Here is a 21,243-nt window from a genome sequence, read left to right as displayed (position 1 = left end):
GGACTTTGTATAATCAAAAAGACACAGTACAGAGGTAAAACTAAAGTGCACTTGATCACATTTTCAAAGCAAACATCTATGTATATCACATATTAACTCTTACAGCTTAGACTGACACTTAACCAGTGAGTTTATCTGCTGACAATAAGTGCTGGAGATATAATTTTGGCTTACTTAACACCAGTAATTTAATCTTATGACTGAATAAAACTTTAGAATTAAACATCTGGAGCTTCTCATTATAGTATTTAAAAAGTATACTGGAGAACATATCAAAATAATGGAAGCTGCTAAATGTAAACTATTATGTATGAAAATGTTACAGGTTAAAATTCCTAACCCACTTTGCAGTAAATAGGCAAAATGTATTTAAACTATGGGGTAATATGGTAATTGCTTTATGACTGTATATAGAAATATTTAATTCAAATAATTAACTGGCATTACAACGTTTCTCAGAAAAGTTGTTTTACAGTTAATGACTAGATAGAATGCATTATTGAGAGGATACATTTATCAAATGTCAAGTGCTTTAGCTATAATAAAAGTGCCCCCTCTAATTAATCCCTGATGAATTTACTCCTTACTAAACTTGCAGACTAATATTGGCGTCTTTTCATGTTCATATTGGAACATGAAAATACAGGTCTGCTGATCAGGAACAATCAGGCTCTCAACTGCTAGACAATGCTATACATTTGTCTGCAGAAAGGTTTGAGAATTACAGTTGCATTGTCAAGCATTTTTGTTTACACTAACAATAACATGATATACCCACACACACTAGTATTGAGTCATTCTTGATAATTTAAAAAGCCAGGTAATATTATAAGAAGGGTGAAGCCACAGCCAGGTAATATAATAAGAAGAGTACAGCCGCAGTCATTATTCAGATGAGTAAATGGGAACAGCATGAGCCATCTAAGGATGGATAGCTCGCTGAGTACCTGCCACAATGTATGTTCATAATGCATGGTAACTTAGTAATGAATTAGGGTGTGGGATAAGCCTCTCCCTCTTCTACTCAAATTGGATTTAATACAATATGTGTGTAGAACACAGATGCTTCGACAAAGTTCAAACCTATATGGGATATAAATATTGTATAATTGACGCATTGGGTTAAATCCTCTGTTGTTATGTTACTTATTGTAGTTGTTTATATGATTATTGCTTTTACTTTCTCTATCTAGTATATTATACTGTTATTTAAATGCTTGATTTGCTAAATGTGCATTTAACCTTCTTGTTGCATCCCATTTGTCCACTTGAGGGCATATTTTGGTAGCAGGACATTAGTAGTATTTTGTAGGAGCACCAGTGTGGCAAATGGCAATTTTCCTTAAAATAAACTTATCCGTTGCTTGACATTTACTAGTTTCTTTAGAGAATTTGTAAAACAGCGATGATTTTATTTGCTGATGATTAATTTCTGCTCTTTAAACTCTGCTGTACAAAACATAAGGGATAGCTAAAATGTCTGGAAAACTAAATTGACAGAAAGACAAGCAGATATATGTCCTTATCTATCAAGGTGCTAGAAGACATCAGAAGCCATAAGCTGAAAGTGCTTCAAAAAATATATATCTGTGTATATTTAGATGAACCTCATATGTTGTTTACATTTCCTTAGAAGGAATTTAGGTTCCTGTATCTTTAAATGTGAACCTAGCTTATTTCCTGACTAGACGTCAATTAGAAAGAGTCAGGGGATGGCGTACACAAGTAAATGTGACAAGCAATAAGTAACTCGAGTTTCTAGTGATGTTTGTGGCTGTTAAATTGTCTCGAGAACCAAGCGGGAAAAGGTATGTGTTTTTTGCTTTTTCTTTTCCCTTCTCTTACTTCATGACAAACTCATGTAGTGTGCACATGAGCACTCTAGTTTGCGGAGTACTGTTCACAACTATCAAACTTTACATTTTAAACATGCTATGCCTTATTTCTCTACAAAAGAAAAGGCAACAGGATATCTAAGCTAGTCACAAGCATCTCTCAACTCCGGATGTCCGGAGCCACAACACACCTGACTTATAGCCTCAAAATATCACTTAAAACATATTTTTTCACTGGACTATATCAGTATGTGCATATGGGTCAAAGGCAGAACATCTTTTCAGATTATTTAAAGTAGTCTTATAATACATCTAAACTGAAATACTTCATTTCAAAAGCAACACATTTCCGCCCAGCATTAGTGTTTATCCAAACAGGGACACTTTTAACTTATAAAAAGTAATGCTGTCAGGGATGTAACTGATAATAAGTTATATAGCAGCCATTATTATACCTATTAAGCAATATAACCATATACTGATTAAAGTATTATAAGCAAATGAAGACTTTACAAAAAGAAGAGAAAAATAAAAACAACAAAACACAAAGAGAGAAAATAAAAAAAATAAATAAATGAATATACAAATAAATAAATAAATAAATATTTGAGAACATTATTATGCATTGATTACTCTGATTAAGAATATGAAAATAATAGATGGATAATAATGAAAAACAGAGTAATGTTTAAATTATGCTTAGTATATTGATGTGATTTGAGATAAATGTATTTAAATTTATGCTAATTTTGACATTTAAAGTATAATTGAAAACAGTACCTGTTTCGGTGTAACTTGAAGACAGTAAGAACTTTTCTTTTGTTGTTAGTATTATTATTATTTATATTTTTACAGAATATAACATATGTAAGATTATTTGTCCTTTAGTTTTTTTTGCTTTTGCTCAACAGTTTTCCAGTTATTTACTTTAGCATTTCTTTTTGGTGTACTTATTGTCCAGTCCATAGATTCTTCATGTGTTAGGATGTTGTTGTTGGTAAGGTATTTTATTGCAGAATCTACTGTTTCAAAGATTTTTATTCCATTTGGTAGAAAAACTCTCAGTCTTGCTGGGAATAAAAGATGGGCTTTTAGTTGCTTTTTCTTCAAGGTTTTTATTATTGGTAGAAATTCTTTTCTTTTTGAAACCACCTTTGTAGAATAATCATTGTCAAATCTTATTAATCTCTCTAAATACAAAGTATTCTCTTATACAAAATTTTTATTAGGAAATTTTTTTGAATGGTTAACCATAGCTGAAATGTACCATGATTCCTGTTTACTGAAATGCAACAAAATGTAATGAATGAGATGAGTATCTGTAAATTTAGCTGTATTTGTAAATGTCTCATATTATAAATTATATTGTGGTTTTTTTGTGTTTGTTGGAGCTTTTCTCCTCTGGCCTCCACTGAAAATGGACATATATCCAGTTGGACTAGCCCGGTCAACAAATGTAAAATAAAATAAAAATAAATTATTAATGAATCATTGTATTTGATGGGAGAATTGGCCCAAGCATTTCTTAATATGAGATCTTTATCTTGTGTAGAAAAAAGTCTCACAATTATAGATCTCGGCTTGTTCTTACCCGGAGAAGAAGCATTTCCAGAAGCTGCTAGTGATCTATGTGCACATTCTATACCATATGAAAGAGCTTCAGGTATTTTTGTTACATCTGGTATCCAGGTGATAAGAAAGTTTATCATATTGTCCCCTTCAGATTTTTCTGGTAGACCATGTATTCTAATATTATTTCTTCTTGTTCGATTTTCCGTATCATCAACCTTTTCTAGTAAATATGTGTTCTGGTGAAGTAAGAATTCAGTTTGTTGTTCTTCTATTTGGACTGTAGTGTCAATGTCACTTAATGACTGTTCAATAAGTGATATTTGTCCTTTCTGCTGTGTAAACATTTCTTGAAGCTGTTCCAGTTGTTTTGAGCACTTTTCTTTAAAAGTATCTATTTTATTGTCCATCTTGTCAATTTTTATTGTAAGTTCCTGTATATTTGTAATGAGAGATTGCAGGTCTTTTTTGAGAGAAGAGTCTTGTGCTGTATTCCTTAGATGACTCATGCTGTAAAGCTGATATTGGTGCTGATTTTCCAGTAATTAATTTGACAGGAATTATTCAAGTTGTGACAAAATTTTTCTTATAGATGCTCAGAGTTATTTGAAATAAGTTAGTAATAAATATTTCTTCAAATTAAATATTATTTTGTAAAATTCCTGTCAGGAATTGTATTGAGGTAAGAGAGCTGAAATGAAGTGCAGCTATCAGTTCAGCATCCTAGCCACGCCCCCCTCAACTATGTGCAGTCTTGATGTCGGAGTTATTTATTTATTTATTTTTGGTCTACCATACTCAGTGCAGTCTGACATCCCTGTTTCACTCCAACACCACACTTATTAGCAACATTGTGAAAGACAGATTGCAACGGTTTAGTTAGTCGTTCATTGGTACATTCTACTTCTGAGCCAGTGTCTGCAGAATTTGTTGTAGATGAAGACTGATTCACTGAAGACTTCATTACAGTCTTGGAACACTCCTTATTGGAAACATTGACTGCTCCTTATCGGAAACATTCACTTCATTCTCAGGCATAAACATTTAACATCAACAAACGCTTGTGATTTTGTCTCTAGAGCTGCGTGTCAACTTCCTGTAGTCTTTTGGATAAGATACAAATACAAGCTATGTAGTTTGCAGCCTCTACTTGTGATTGTATTTGTCATGGAATCAGCAAAATGCAGACAGGTGGTAGACAGTAGTGATTCATAGTCCAATGTTGTGCTCCAGTGTAGTGAGCTCAAGTGCACAGCAGAAGATATATGCCAATGACTGCATAATAACATAAAGATGTAAAACAAACTCCTAATGATATTAAAATGAATGAAAGGTGAGCATAGTCAGGACTCATGGTCATCTACAGATTAAAGTGCACAACTCTGTGTGCCAGGCTAAAAAAGTAAAAAAAAATGACACCAGTTCTTGCTAGTCTGCATGGGATATCATAAAGCATCAATATAAATAATGTTGTTATTTCAGTTTCACCGAACAAAAGATTATTGATGATTTTAGAACTGATGATAAGATAATACAGATGGAATCATTACTAATGCATGACCTTTCCGTACCTATGGAGACCAAGGTATATATATAACGTTTTCCATACTAACTATGGGGACCTTACAGGGGGGACTGGTTGAGAATGATGGTTATTTCACATACCTCTTGGTGATCAGAAATACATGGGAGCAGATTATCCATTATGTTTAAAACAGTTGCAAACTGATTTATTTCAAAGATACTCCTTAAATTTGGGCATGAATTCATCCAAGGTTTGCAGTTGTAGTGGGAGATTGTTTCAAATGGATCTAGTTTTGAGAATGCTCTTTCACCTTTTGAGGGTTTGAAGTGAGATCTAATGAGATGCTATTATTTAGGCTGTATCTCAAACAGTAGTCTTGTTATCTGAAATGGAGTTTTGTTCCTAGGGGAGGACAATGACCCTTTTTAAGAATTTTGAAAATAACGGTAATGAAGAGTAATGAGGCCCTGTTTTTCACAAGACTCCAACTGAATCCCTTAAGAAGGCCACTGTGGAATATATGCATTTAAGAGCAGAACCAATCTACATATTTATTTTTGGCAATCTGCAGTTTCTGTGTATTACAGCATGAATTTGATGTTAGCAGTGGGAGACCATATTCAATCTTGGGGATACGAATGTCTCTGGCAATGAAGATACATGCTGTGGGGACAGAAATCTGGATATCCTGCATCACAGTTTCAACTGTGCAAAAGTTTTAATGATTACTTTATCAATATGGGGTGTAAAGGAGAGAGAGGGATCACAGGTGAAGCCCAAGTACCTTTGTGCTGTAACACTGAATAATGCATTCCCATTGTTGTCCAATGTATTAGAAAGATGAGTAATAGAGATTCTCTATCTACTGGTAAAGACCATGATGTTACATTTAGTGGGACTGATCATGAGTTTGTTTGTGAAAGTCCAGTTATAAGGTAAATTAAAAATAATCTGCCATTTTTTTTGTACGTTTGACAGGGTTTTGCTGGATTCAAGAAGGGGTAGGCCATTTGAATACATCCCTGCTGTAAAGTATGGAAAATTACTAGGTAACTCACTGATGAAGAGGGAAAAGAGCAAAGGTCCAAGTGCAGAGCTTTTTGGGACACCATTGTTCAGAGTAACAGGGCCAGATAGCAGATTACCTGAGAGTAAAGTAATGTCTTTCGGCTTTTCCCAGTTAGGGGTCGCCACAGCAGAACTCCAGTCCGCTAATGATTGGCAGTGGATTTTACGGTGCCGAGTTGCCAGCTTGATGCCCAACCTTCAAAGAAGGCACACCCATTCACGCACGCACCTACCTGCATGTCTTTAAATGTCACTCAACCATGGGGAGGACATGCAGACTCCACACAGAAGGTGCTCCAGCCGAGAATCAAATGGGAGAACCTCTTGCTGTGAGGCAACAATGCTACAGCACATTACCTGAGAGTACTGGTGCCAAAGTTAAGCCTCCCCAATTTACTGTCTCAAATGCTCTTGTCATGTCTATAAAGAGGTCCCCCCTGTGAGAAAACCATTATTTATGTTGTTATAGATGATATTATTACCAGTAAAGAGGGCAGTCACTATACTAAAAATGGCTGTGAAAACCATGCTGGTTGTCACATAATTGATTTATTTGTTTAATTTTTTTGTTCAGTATCTTTTCAAATATTTTGGTTAGGGGGCATATGTTAGCCATGGATCTTTGTAGTCTTTGGGATTGGGTGGAATTATGAAGGAATGCTTAAATGGGTTAGGATATATGTCAGTGGATAATGAAATGTTGTAAATCTGTGCTAGTTGGTTAGCAATGTACATAGAACAAATGCTAAGGAAGGCTGGATGTCATTTAGAGAACTCTGATTCTGACCTGGGATCAGGGACACTCTGAGCTTTAACAGCTTCCTTAGCTGTTATTTCCTTAAAGTAAAAATTAGAGCAATATTCTTCAAATGGGTATAATTGGAATTCAGTAGATTCATTAAAGGTCGAAGCTGTAGTGAGAAGAGAAGGAAGACAGAAAGAATGTTGTGTATGGTTGAGAGCCGAATGACTTTGTAGTTGTTAACCAAGCTGGTAGGATTACCAAGTCTGGGGGATGGACAATGATGTGGTGAATCTGAATCTCATCAGCTAATTGTTTAAGCTCTTTCCAAAACTCATTGGGAGAGTTGCTTATTCCTCACATAGGCAACCTTTTCTGTATTTATTGTAGCTCTAGCTGCTTTTCTATGGTCTAAATACTGTTTGTGTAGTTGGTCATTTTGGGGGTTTCCAGATTTGCATCTTGCTGTAAACATTTTTTTCTTTTCAGCAAGGTAGTCAGCCAGGGACAAATATGATCCTTTAGTCTTCTTCTCATAACTGGGGCTGATTCATTCTGCACAAGACTAAGGGTGTTAAAGAAGTAAGATGGGGTATTGTTAGGGTCTATGCTGTTATGTAGTAGTGTCCAATCAAAAGCCTGTAGTCGAGTATTCAGTAATGTTCACTTTAGTCTGGAGAATACTTGAAAAAGTATAATTAGTTGTGGCCTTCTATTTGTTTACAGGACTGAAAGGATAAAATAGGGAGACAGATATATAGATTGTTATAGAGCATCCTGTCCTGTAGACTTCTTCGTTTTTGTATTAGACGAGATCAGGTCTAAAGTGGAGTTTATTAGCTCTTTGGATGTTTGCTGTAGTAGGATGCTGGATTATCTGATTTAACCCATGATGCAATACAATCATATAGACAGCGTGAGAGTTTGATCCCGAGGTTTGATATTCAAGTCCCCCACAATTATGCAATTATTTTGATTCCAGATGGACACATTTCAGGTAGTAGTTGTTGGAGTATTGATATCAAGGACAATAGTGGGATACATTTAAGTGGGTATGACCCCAGAGAGTAAGGTCCACTAGGATCCAGTTAGAGTTTGTTATTAGGCAAGAATTTATAATATTACTATGTCTGTTATTTACGAGGTCATATAAATATGGGGATCTTCCTCAGGATTGGAGACTATGTGCTTATTAAACCTGTTTTAAGGGAAAGGAGAGTAGGACAAACCCAGAGTCATATAGACCCTTAAGTCTACTTTCATGTTGTGGTAAAATAATGGAGAAAGTAATATTGCATAAGTTATTGTCAGAACTGGATAGGTTGAGACTTGAAACCATATATCAGCATGAATATGCTGAAAAGAGACATATTACCACCTGTAACATGATGTTCTATAACAATATAATAACAGCTATTAATGAAAAATTGTGCTTGTGATATAACTTATATAGATTTAACTTCAGCATTTGACAGACTCATGCACAAAACACTGATCAATAAATTAGAGCAATTATATATCAATATACTCTTGATAAAATGTATAGCTGTGTGACTTACAAATAGGACATAGCAAGTATCATACAGCAATTGAATAGGTGAAATTCTTGGTTACAGTCAGAGTGTCCCACAGGGCTCTGTCCTAGACCCATACTTGTTTAGATTGTATCCTTCAGACCTGACGTTTTCATTTGAGGGGTTCTATAGTCTATATGCAGATGACCCGAAATTGCATAAACTGATCACATTTGTACAAATAAGGCATGTCTGCAAAAGAACTTGATTAACTTGACCATTTGGACACAGGAAAATAATATGTTGATAAATATATCAAAAAATAAGCATATGAGATTCAGGAAACATAAACTGAAAGGTGAATATTTAATATAGCACACAGTGATTGAAACTGTAGATTCATTTAAGGGCCTGGGTATATGGGTAGATCCATTTTTGAGTTTTTCTAATCATACTGACCAATTGGTTAATGATAGTTATAGAACTATAGGTTGTATAAAATTATTTATATATAAAGTCTAGAAAATCAGAAATTATGAAGTCATTGTTTGTTAGTTACATTAGACCCAAACTTGAGTATTGGATAATGATATGGAAACCGTATAAGGAAACAAGCATGATTAAGCTAGACAGAGTACAAGTGAAATATACCAAGGGCATTCATGGATGTGAAATTTTAAGTTATTATGAAAGACTAAAATATTTGAACTTGTACAGTGTCTCTTATAGATATCTAAAAGGAGATCTTATTCAGGTGTAGGGCATTTAGTGACAACTATCTCTGGGAATGTTTGGGGTTAACAAAAAGTACTAGAGAATCATCAGACAACATATGCAGAAGATTCTATAGGAATGAGAAGTGTACTAATTGGTTCTCTGAGAGAGCAGCTGAAGCATGGAAAAGACTACTAAATTACATTAAAGCAAGCACTAGTTTAAATATTTTTAAGAACAGCCTGAACATTTACTATGGGAACAAGCGTCTGTTAAGGGCCAAATATAGTGGCAGTATGACTTCCCATGACATGGATGCCATGCCCTTACGTATAACTTGGGCAATGTAGAACGATTTTCTTACTACCTTGGCCATATGTTGAACAAAGGTCAGATTTCTGTCTACATATGTTCCCAGATCCCTGATTATTGTGTCGACTCTTAGGGGTGTCTTGTCAATGGAGTAATTAGCCTGGGTGGCAGTTTTCCCAAAAGGCACTACAATGCATTTATTGGCATTAAGTTTTAGTCCATGACTTTGGCACCAGTCATTTGTCTGTCTTAGCCCTCTTGTATGATGTTTGTGTCACTGGGGGAATCTATGACAGCTCCCAATTTGCAGTCATAGGTTCATAGGTTCATAGGTAGGTACTAGGCTATTGGCCCTGGGGCCTATATAAACCTAGCCAAAAAGGTTCCCTGGCTTTTGCCACCCAAGAAAATTATTTTCCTGTGCCCCTGTCAAGCAGTGCTGCAGAAGTTATCCCCAGGGTGAATTTTCTATTTCCCATCCAGTTGTCAAGATTTTTCTTAAAGAGGGCCAATGAGGAGCTTTGCTTGACATGAATGGGCAGTTTGTTCCAGAGTATGGGAAGTCTGTGGGACAGGAATCTATCCCTCCAGCATGTTCTATTTATTGTGGTGACAAGGTTTAGGTCCCTGGAGCATGTGGTTCAGAGGGATTTGGATTTCTTTAAGTGTAGCATGTCCAGCAGCTCTGGTTTTGACATAGCTTTGTATGTTAGGCAGAGATCGCCTCTGAGTAAGTGCTATGCGACGGGGTAGAGCTGGAGTTTTTTGAGACGGTCTGCATATGTATCTGTCTGAGGATGGTAATCCTCTTAGTGAGGTAATTCTGTGGCCTTTCCAATTGTTGCAGGTGTCTTGTGAGATACATGCCAAACGGGGCATTGTACTCTATAATGTGTCTGATGAGGGATAAGTAGATAGGAGCAATGATCTCCTTTTTTCTAGAGGAGAACCCTTTTGTGATGAGGTGTGCCACGTAGAAGGATTTCCTGACTACTGTGGTGATGTGGTTATCAAAGGTGAGACTACTGTCCACCTGTGTACCGAAGTCTCTTATCATACTTTCAGTGTTTAGTAAGCTACCGCCTATGTGGTAGTTCATGGGCACTGAGTTTTTCCCAAAGGGGATGACAATGCACTTCTTGGCATTGAGCTTGAGGCCATGACTTTGACACCAAGCATTTGGCTCTGTGAGGCCCTTTTGTAGAATGTCTACATCATTAGATGATTGTATTATAGCTCCCAGTTTGCTGTCATCTGCAAACTTTGTTAGCCAAAGACCTTCTGTATTGGCCTGCACTTCATAGAAGTAGATGCCGAACAGGAGAGGACCCAGGACCGAACCCTGTGGTACTCCACTCGTCACTGGTCTGAAGTCAGACTTGGAGTTGGCTACTTTTACTGTGTGGGTTCTGTCAGTGAGCCAGTTGGCCACCCATCTTGTGACATAAGGATTTATGCCCAGTTTAGTGAGTTTATCTATAATTCCAAAGTGGGGGATGGTATCGAAAGCCTTGGCAAGGTCAAGATAAGCTGTGTGCACTACCTTACCCTTGTCTACGGCTCTAGTGACTGCTTCAAAGAAGTCAATCAGGTTTAGTAGACATGATCTACCTTTTACAAACCCAAACTGAGTGGGGTCCAGGGTTTGGAGATTACCTATGTCTTTGTTTATAAGCTCCAAGATGATACGTTCCATGGCCTTGCAGACCAGGCTCATCTGGCTAATGGGGCGGTAGTTTCTGGGGTCGGTGGTGGCACCCCCTTTGTGGAGTGGGATAACTGTTGCTCGGCACCCTTCATTAGGCACATAGCCAGAGGTGAGGCTATGATTGACCATAGTACTTAGGTGGGGTGCCAGTTCATTCTGTAGTTCATGTAGTATGCAGCCTGGGATGTTGTCTGGTCCCATGGATGCTGTGTTCTTGGCTTTGGAGAGTGTGGTCTTTACTTGCTCATCCGTGATTACAGGGGCTTTGCATTCTTCCGGTATTAATATGGGCCCTTTGGAGGGTGAGAGTGGGGTAAAGTTAGCACTGAACCTATCTGCCAGGATGTTGGCAATATCAGTTAGTTCTGTATATTTAGTTCCATTGTGCTGTAGCTCAGAGCAGATCTGAGTGTTGCCATTGAGATACTTGACATAGCTGTAGAATGCTTTGTAGTTGTCTTTGGAATCAGTGGCAATTTTATTTTCATAACTGGTTTTGGACAATTTTATGAGGAATCTCAGCTTCTTGCTGAGGCTGACCAGGAAGTTCCTCCAATCTTGGGATTTTACTCTTTTTTGCAACAGCTTTTTCCTTCTGTTGTAGAGTTTGTTTATGGGACCACCAGTTTGGCTTCCTTTTTTTGGAAGATAGCATCTTGGTTCTGTTGGGGATGGCACGATCCAAGCACTCGTGTATGTGCTTATACAGTGCATTTGTATAAGATTCAGCAATCATACCTCTATTTTCTGTCTGCATGGGTGTCATGAAGTTTGCCATTTCTGTCTTAAGAAGCATGAAGTTGACTTTGGATTAGTTTTTGATGGTGGTTTCGTTAATGGGGGGGGGGGGGATATGGATGTCTAGGGTGATTAGCTTGTGTTCAGATCTGACCAGCAAGGAGTTGGCCTCTGGCATGGAACACCAGTTACCCATATTGGTAATGACCAGGTCCAGGATATTGCTGCCCCTCATGGGGGTGTGGACAAGCTGAGCCAAGGCATTGGAATTTATGAATTCCAGAAAATGTTGAGCGAATGAGTTGGCACATGAGTAGTTTTCCCACTTGATGGTGGGGTAGTTGAAATCACCCATAATTAAGGTATTGGGTTGTACCTTAATATTTTCCAGTATCTTAAGAAATGAAGAGTGGGAATACTGGGGCATGGTGGGGGATCTGTAACAAGCTACAACCTGGATTGCAGTCTTGCCCAGTGTTAGTTGCACTTGAATAATTTCTGATCCATTATGTTGAGCAACTAGCCTGGAGGTGTAGATATCCTTAATGAATATAGACATGCCTCTACCGTGAGTGTTTCAGTCCAGTTTAGGTGGCCAAAAAGTGTGGTATGAATTATAGCCTGGTAATGCAGGGGTGCTCTCTGGAGCCTTGAACCAGGTCTCTGTCACTGCACAGATGTCGATGTTCTCCATTTTAAGGAGTGCCTCGAGTGAATGCATTTTGTCATCTGCAGATTTGGTCAGCCAATGGCCCTTGACATAAGCCTTTACCTCTGAGAAGAAGATGCCAAATAGGAGCTGTCCACCACAGAACCCCGAGGTACCCTGCTGGTGACTGGTCTCTTGGTGGAGGTGATATTACCAGTCCTGACTTCCTGCGTCCTGTCTGTGAGCCAGGTGTCAATCCAGCACATTATATAGGTGGTTTATGCCCATTTCCGTGAGATGTCAACCATACCCAAGTGGGGCATTGTATCAAATGCCTTAGGTCCAGGTAGGCATTATACATCATTTTCCCCTCATCTATTCTCTTGGTGACCTTCTCAAAGAAGTTCACCAGGTTTAGTAGGCATGACCTTTCCCAGACAAAACCAAACTGGATTATGTCCAGTGTGTGGAGGTTACCTATGTCTTTGTTGATCATTTCCATAATAACTTAATCCATGGCTTTACATATTAGACTAGTTAGACTAATAGGTCTGTAGTTCCTGGTGTCAGTTGATGGTCCACCCTTGTAAAGTGAGATAACAATTGTAGTCCTTCATTTTCATGGTACAAAGCCTCTTTTGAGGCTATAGTTGAAAAGTGACTCAAGTGATCCTAATAGGTCATGTTTCAAACAATTTAGGAGGCATCCCAAGATATTGTTAGAATCCACTGAAGTTGTGTTTTTGGCCTTAGCTAGCACTGCCTGCACCTGCAGCATGTCAATAGTTGGGAAGTATGCTAGTGGGTATTTCGTGGGGTGAGGCATATGAGAGTGGAGAGGTGAAGTTTGACCTGAATTTGTCAGTCAGCAAATTCACTATGTCATTCTGCTCAGTGAGAATGGCACCACTGGCCAACAGTTTGACACACTAATGTGTGCTGCCTTTGAGGTTTCGGACAATGTTGTAGAAGACCTTGTGGTTGTCTTTAGTCTGTAAAGCTATCTTGACCTCATAATCAGCTTTGTTTGACTTAATTAGTAATCTTAGTTTCTTGCTTAGTTTAATTAGAGAGCTCCTATCATTACAGAAGTTGCTGTTCCTGATATTAGCCATGACTTTTTTCCTTTTGATAATATACCCTATTAAGGCTAGGATTCCACCATTGTTGTTTGTTTTTATAGTTGTCTTGGGCTTACTTCTAGTAGGTACAGTAATCTCTATATAGCTACTTACATGATTGTAGAGGGTCTCTGTGAACAATTCTGCAAAGGTTTCTGTGAGCTACATATTGGGAGGGGTACTGAATTTTGGCAAATTATCGCTTAATATTTATTTATTTATTTATTTGCAATTATTTTACCAGGATAGTCCATTGGGCCAAAAGAACCCGTTTTCAATGGAGTCCTGGGGAGAAAAGCTCCAATACAGACGAAATCAGGTACATACAAAAAACTACAATAATACTTATACAGAGTAAAAGATAAAACATTTAACACATTTAGGCTCAAAAATTCAAGAAGCATACAAAACAATACAATCTGATGCGGATTAAATGTCAGGAGAATAAGTTAAAAAGAGTAATGTTATATGCATTCAAAGAAGTTGTTCAGAAGAAAACATAAACTTACATTGCAGAGTAGGTATTCTGAGGGAACATAAGCTTAGTTAGGAAGAGTTATGTATCATATATGTGAAGGAGAATGGGATAACATAGAATTATGAGGGGAGGGAGCAAGAACAATTCCATTGGGATCTTAGATATGTATGAAGAGATTTTTTGAACATGTACTGGTTAGTGGTGGTACGAATGGATGGTGGAAGTGAGTTCCAGAGACGGGCAAGATTAAAAGATAGTAGGTGTTTACCTGGGGGATGAGATGGTTTATGTACTTCTAGTAGGTTTTGATTGTTAGACCTTAAGACTCTGTTTGGTAGGTGCATTTTGTAGGCGGAAGACAGGGAGGGACAAAGAGAGGGGCTAAGGATGAGCTTGTGAGTGAAAGTCAGCTGTATATATATGAGATGATTAGGTAATTCGAGCCAGTTTAGTTTTTGGAGAGAGGAACAGTGGTGAGTAGCGGACCTATGGCTGTTGGCGAATTTGGCAATTTTGTTATAGCAGGAGGAAAGCTGTTTTTTAGAGAAGTCTGAAGATTAGTCAATAATGGGGCCCCATAGAGAAGGGAGGGGATGAGAAAAGAGGAAGCGAGTGTGATTTTGGAGGAGCTTGTAAGGTATTGGTTCTGACGGTAGAGCATACCTAGTTTTTGATGGGTTTTTTTAATATTTAGTTGTAGATGGGAGTTGTAATTAAGCCGATTGTCAATCTGTACACCTAGTAGCTTAGTTTCAGACACTAGTTCAAGGGGTGAGTTATTTAGGCTGGTAATTGAGAAAGAGTTCATGTTGAAGGAAGTGGATTTGGAGGGGGTGAATACCATAAGTTTTGTTTTGGAGGCATTGAGTGCTAAGTGATTTATTTTCATCCAATGTTCAGTAATTGAAAAAGCTTCCTGAGTAAGTTTTTGGAGCAGAGAGGAGGAGGTGGCAGAGCAGATGATGGTTGAATCATCTGCATATTGGATGATGTTTGCAAATGGGATAGATTTGTGATAATCATTGATAAATATATTAAAGAGGAGGGGACCAAGAATAGATCCTTGAGGAACTCCAGTGGGGGTACTAAGGAATGGGGAAGTGGCCTTTTTCCATATTACAGTTTGGTATCTATTTGATAGATAGCTGGAGAACCAGTTTATGGTAGAGGGGGAGAGGTTAAGTTTTGACAGTTTAGTTAAGGGCAAATTGTGTGAGATGGTGTCGAAGGCTTTGGAGAGGTCAAGTAGTAAGGTGGAGACAATGTGGCCAGAATCACGTGCTGTGTTAACAGTCTCAAGAAAGGACAACAGGGCTGTCATAGTGCTATGATTTGGCCTGAATCCGTGTTGTGTAGGGGTTAGCAGGTTGTTATCTAAGAGATGTGGCAGAAGTTGAAGGTGTATACACTTTTCCAGAAGTTTAGAAATGGGGGACAGAATAGCAATAGGACGAAAGTTACTGATGTTGCAATTGTTGCCTCCTTTATGCAGGGGGATGATGAATGCTTGCTTCCACAGCTGGGGTACAATGCATTCGTGGATGGAACGGTTGATTAAAATGCTAATGGGATAAGCAATTGCATCTGCTGCTATATGTAGGAAGTAAGAGGGAATGTTGTCAGGGGCATTAGTACATGGCTTCAGTTTCTGAAGGAGTTTCTTTATAGTGGTAGTGGGTATAGGTTTTAATGAGAATGGAGAAGGATGGAGAGAGAGAATTAAAGGGGGGTACAGGTGATGGGGCAGTTTCAATAGTGGTTAAGGTGGAAGATAGGCAGAGTGAAGTAGAATTGGGGATAGGGTTGTTTGCAGGAGAGGGAGGGGGTGTCTTAGATGGTGAGGTGGAGCCTGTAAAGGAGGAGGTGAGTTTGTTAATGGAGTCGATAAAAAAGGAGTTGAACTGTGTAGCTAAATCCAAGTCTGGGATATTTGGGTCTGGGGTTGGGGTGTGTGGTTTGCTAGGGTTAAGGAGGGTGGAGATCCCCTTCCAGAATCTCTGAGGGTTAGTTTTATTATTGTTTTGGAGTGTGAAGAAGTATTTTTGTTTATCAGAGATTATTAGCTTTTTTACTTTATTTCGAAGGGTTTTGTATGCAATATGTTGTTCTGGGGTCTTATTTCTCAGATAGAGTCCCCAGGCTTTGTCTCTAAGGTGCATAGTTGATAATGTGGTTTTGGTTAGCCAGGGGGCTGATTTTATTTTTATTCTTTTTGTTCTTAGAGGGGCTTGGGAATCAAGTATTCCTAAGAAGGTGGAGTTAAAGTGGGCAACTGCTTCTTCTAAGGGCAGTGTCTTTAGATTGTTCCAATTAACTGCTTTTAGGGAATCTATGAAGATTGATGGGTTAAAGCTTTTGTCATTGCGGGTAGTGATGTAGTTGTGGGTGCGGTTGGAGATGCAGGGGAGTCGGTGAGTGAAAGTAGGCAGATGATCACTAAGAGGGTCAGGAAGGGTACCGCTATCAGAAAAGTAGTGGGGGTGTGACGCTAGAATCCAGTCAAGGATGGTGCCACTGGAGGGGTCCTTTGATGGGTGGGTTATGGTGTTGATTAGCTGGGAAAAGTTATAAAGATTGATGTTAAGATGGTTGGTTGGACACTGGATGGAGGTCCAGTTAATATTTACATCTCCTAGGATTATGGTTTCATAGGAAATAATAATAGGATGTAGTTTTATTTTGGAATAGTTCTTAACTGCTACAAGGTTTGCTGGGGTTACCACGCTGATTTTTTATTTCAAAAGACACAGCTTTGAGTTCCAACCTGACCAGTGAGGATGTGACACTGGGGGGTGGGGGAGGGGTACAGCATTCTCCCATATTGGTGAGTACCAGGTCCAGTATGTTTGAACCTTTGGTAGGTGTGCAATCTATCTGGTCAAGAGTATTTGTGTTAATAAAGTCCAGGAATCATTGTGTCTGTGAGTATGAGGCAGTGTAGGTTTCTCAGTCTACAGAAGGGCTGTTAAAGTCTCATATGAATAGGGTATTTGGTTTAATGGCGAGAGTCTCCAGTAGGTCTAGTTATGAACTATATATTTGATCAACATAGAAGGTGACCTATAGCTTGCTAGGATATGATATAGGACTTTTTCTATGGTGATTTGAATGTGGATAAATTCCTGGGCATCGTCCTGCTAAACCAAAGTTATGCTTGCTGCTATTGTAGACTGAGACTCCTCCATCTTTTGTCCTTGTCTGTGCAGCTGATGGTCTAAATTGTGGAAGGCACTGAAGCCTTTCACTACTGGAATACTTTCTGCAGATTTAAATCATGTCTCAGTAATGGCACAGATGTGTATATTCTCCAAAGTGATGAGAGCATGTAGAGTGTGGAGGTTTTTGTTTGGGCTCTTAGCATTGAACAGTAACACCTTTATGTTTCTTTGGGTTTCATTTGCTATGTCAGTCAGTTTGTCGATTTGGCACTGCCTAAAAATGGCTCTAAGGGATAAATAAAGTTTAGACAATATTCAAAGGCCTAGAGGAGACAGGTGTAGACTATCCTTTGGAAAACAACATAGTTTAAGCATGTTCTCCCATAGTAACAAATATTGTATCCCCCTGGAAAGACACCATAAACTAAGCCAATTATTGAAGTCAATCATCTTTTGTTCATTCTGTGGTAACATCTTTGGTGAAGGTAGAATCCTGTGGTGGTTGAAGGAAGAATGCTGCTCAATGCAAAGCACATACCTGTTTGAAATAAAAGAGATCAACAATATGTCTTTTCATATAGTCCAAGAAAAAAAAATCTCAGGTTGTTAACTCCCACATGTATTATGATAGAATCATACTGGTACCTGCAGTGTAATGGTTTGAGTGCATGCATAACTCGGCAGATCCCGGCTCCAGATAGGCGACTAACAACAGTATCTTCTCCTTGTTTATCTTGGTGAGGGGGCATCTGTATGTAAAACAATGGCATCCCCTACGACAAGAGTGCTGGATAATGTGCTTGCTTGCCATACAGACTTTGCTCTTGGGGCTCCACTGGATGTAGGTGTGATGATAGGAGGTATTGCTAGTCATGCCAGAAGAAGTAGGGCAGCGGATGCGTGACATATGCCAGCACAGTCTGCTGGAATTTAGTAAAGAATTATATGTCATTTGTGTATCAAACTGATTTGTACAGTTGCTTGTGTTTAAAAAGTATTTATAAAGTTGCTTGCATTAGGATGTATCAACAGTGTGCCCTGCTGGAAAGAAAACAAATGTACATGTATTATTGTAACTGAATTAAATGTATATGTTTTAACATAGAATGCTGGAAGAGAAGAGGTTAATCACAATCCAGCTGCAGCAAACTTTGAAAAAATAGCTGAAATTAAATTACGCCATAAAGATTGTATCGTATAGTTCAGAGTGCAGCCAGAGATGAAATGTTTGTGATAAGCCTGGCTTAGTAGCTCTGTAGGAGCAAATGGTTTCATGACTTTCAGCAGCTGCACCAGATCTGAGCAATGCTCTTGTGTGTCAATTATTGGCATGTATAGTAGGTGCTAAAATCCTGGCAGCTTCTAGTGTTTATTTATTTTATTTTATTTATTTTACATTTTTTTATCGGGAGAGTCCGACTGGGCATAAAACCCTTTTTCAGCGGAGGCCTGGGGAGAAAATCTCCATTGTTAGTAAACTATTTTGTTAGTAGAAAGAAAATTATATAATGCAATAAAGAAATAAATAGTAACAGACATGCATAATGGTACAGTAGTAACAGCTAGTGACATTGTATATAGTAAGAGTGCAATTACAATACTTAGTCTTATATACATGTAACATAGCAAACTGAAGACTTAAACTCTGATAGATATTAACAGTGAGAAGGTAATAAAACAACATAAGGTAGTCATATGATTTAAATTCAATGCTCATTACATATGCAATTAAAATTTTAAAATCAGCTAGTTCCATGGTTTGGGCTATCCATGCCCAGTACTTGTACAAGTCCAGGAATTGGTGAGGTGGGCTTTAATGTGATGCTTGAAATTTCTTAAGTTAGTTATAGTTCTAATTTCAAGTGGTAAGGCATTTCACAGTTTAGCAATATAGTAGGAGTATAGAGAGTCACCTGGGCTATTTTTACTCCTGGTTACTTCAATTAGAACTTTATTAGTGGATCTTAGTGGACAGGTACTTATATGGGGATTGAGGAGACCTTGTAGAGCTGGTGTTTTATTGGGTTTATAGTACATTTGGTGGGCAGTAGAGAGTTGTGTGAGTGAGTTGTGAGGTAGTTCTAACCAAGATAGTTGTCTTAGGGCCTTACAATGATGGGTTCTAGGAGGACAGCTAGTGGCAAATTTAGCTATCTTATTATAGCAGGCATCTAGCTTGCTTAGGTCTGATTTGGAAAGGTTGGTAAGGATAGGTGAGACATATAGTAAAGTTGATAGAAGATGAGTTCTGGCTGTGGTTATTGGGAGTTTGTGGTTAGGTAGTTTTTGCATCTATATAAGGTACCTATTTTCTTGTGTACTTTATTTGCAGTCTGGGCAATGCGTAAGTCGAACTTCAGATCAATAACAACACCGAGAAGTTGGGTGGATGGTACTGGTTCAATTAAAGTCTTATTACTGGATGTGATGTTGAAGTAAGTGGATTGGGTTTTGAATTTAGTGGAATGGAAGAGCATGATTTTAGTTTTGTTGATAGTGTGGGAACCAGAAGTCAGATGACCAGGTGTATGTGATGTCATTTTGTAATTTACTCTAAAATAATATTTAGATATTACAAAGACAACCCTCTCAGTCAGACTGGGCTATCTGTTCTTGGAATCTGACAAAGGAGGAAGAGCACTAACCCACTTCATCTTGCCTTGTGCTAGTAAGTGACCAGGCACTAGTACTCTTTAGATAAGTCAGGAAAACATTGTGAGATTAGTTAAATATTTTTTTTTTCTGTAACTGTGTGAATCTTTCCAGCTGTGTTATTTTTAATATTTCCTGTGACTTGAAACTCTGGTGCTTACTGTAAATAGATACAGTATTTAGTATTTTCTTGCTCTTTTATTATTTATTATAAAACATATTTAAACTTGTCATTGTGGCTGGTCCTTTTATAAAAACATTTACGCTTTGAGAGTATTTGCATATATTTATTTGGTGATAATTGTGGTCACTCCCAAAAGCCTTACTGCTTGGTCAACATCACTCAGTATAATGGGATATTCTTTTAAAAGCCTTATAATAACTGAATGGTGGAAGTGAATCTACCTTATAGTCTGGGCAAAGGTTGTAGAGCAGGAAATCTGTGCCAGCTTTTCCCTGTGTGTGTGTGTGTGTGTGTGTGTGTGTGTGTGTGTGTGTGTGTGTGTGTGTGTGTGTGTGAAAATTAAATCTCAAAGACTGTGTGTGTCATCTACTTGGAACAGGGACATAAAGCACTGGTTTCACAGAAAGGGTACTGGAGGACTTGGCCTGGATACTCGGCTGAGGACTTAACCCTACAGCTGTGCCAGTGTGGAGTCTTACTAAAAACCTGAGTAGAGACAGATAGAGAGAAGCCCAAACCCTGGCCTGAGTGTGTTCCCTGTGTGGTCTTAAGAAATTGTGCATGATGCAGAGAGTTCTGCATCTGGATATACTGAGTGTATCTATTTGTATTCCAAGTGAACGTCCCATTCCAGTGTCAGTGGTGAGTATTCATGCCCTTTGATTACTGGCCCGGAGTGGGGATGTCGCAGTAGGCATATGTGTTGCGTTTGGTATTACTTTTGTTGAGTGCTTTAGAGATTGCTGAAGATAGGTGGGACATTTTTAGGCTTAGCAGGACTTTGAGTTTTAAGAAGATTGCTTTTTAGTGCCTCATCTTGTTAGTCTACGTGTGTTGAATGTGGTATGTGTGTGTGTGTGTGTGTGTGTGTGTTTGTGTGTGTGTGTGTGTGTGTGTGTGTGTGTGTGTGTGTGTGTGTGTGTGTGTGTATTCTTGAGAACCTTATTTGTATGCAAGATTTCTGCTTCTTGTGAAATTGTGTATGTGCATCTCCCGCATACTGTTGAGACCAAAAAGCAAAAAAACAATAAAAATAAGAAATCCGCAAGTCACAGAGACTCTGACAGGTACAGTAAAATGCAAAACAGTACAAAAATGGTGGATTGGCGCTTTCATTTATTAATACAAACTTCTTCTGAAGAACCAAAGATTTATAGAGCTCTGCTTGACACAGTAATCTTGAATGAAGTCCATTCTCTTCTGAAAATAATCAATTTTCAAAATAACTTCTTGAAATTATTAAACCACTTGTTAGAAATATTTTTTTCAAGTTCAT

This window comes from Protopterus annectens, chromosome 4.part0 (assembly GCF_019279795.1).
Source record: "Protopterus annectens isolate FY-2018-M chromosome 4.part0, PAN1.0, whole genome shotgun sequence".
Taxonomy (NCBI): Eukaryota; Metazoa; Chordata; order Ceratodontiformes; family Protopteridae; genus Protopterus; species Protopterus annectens.
Note: the sequence above shows the minus strand (reverse complement) of the source record.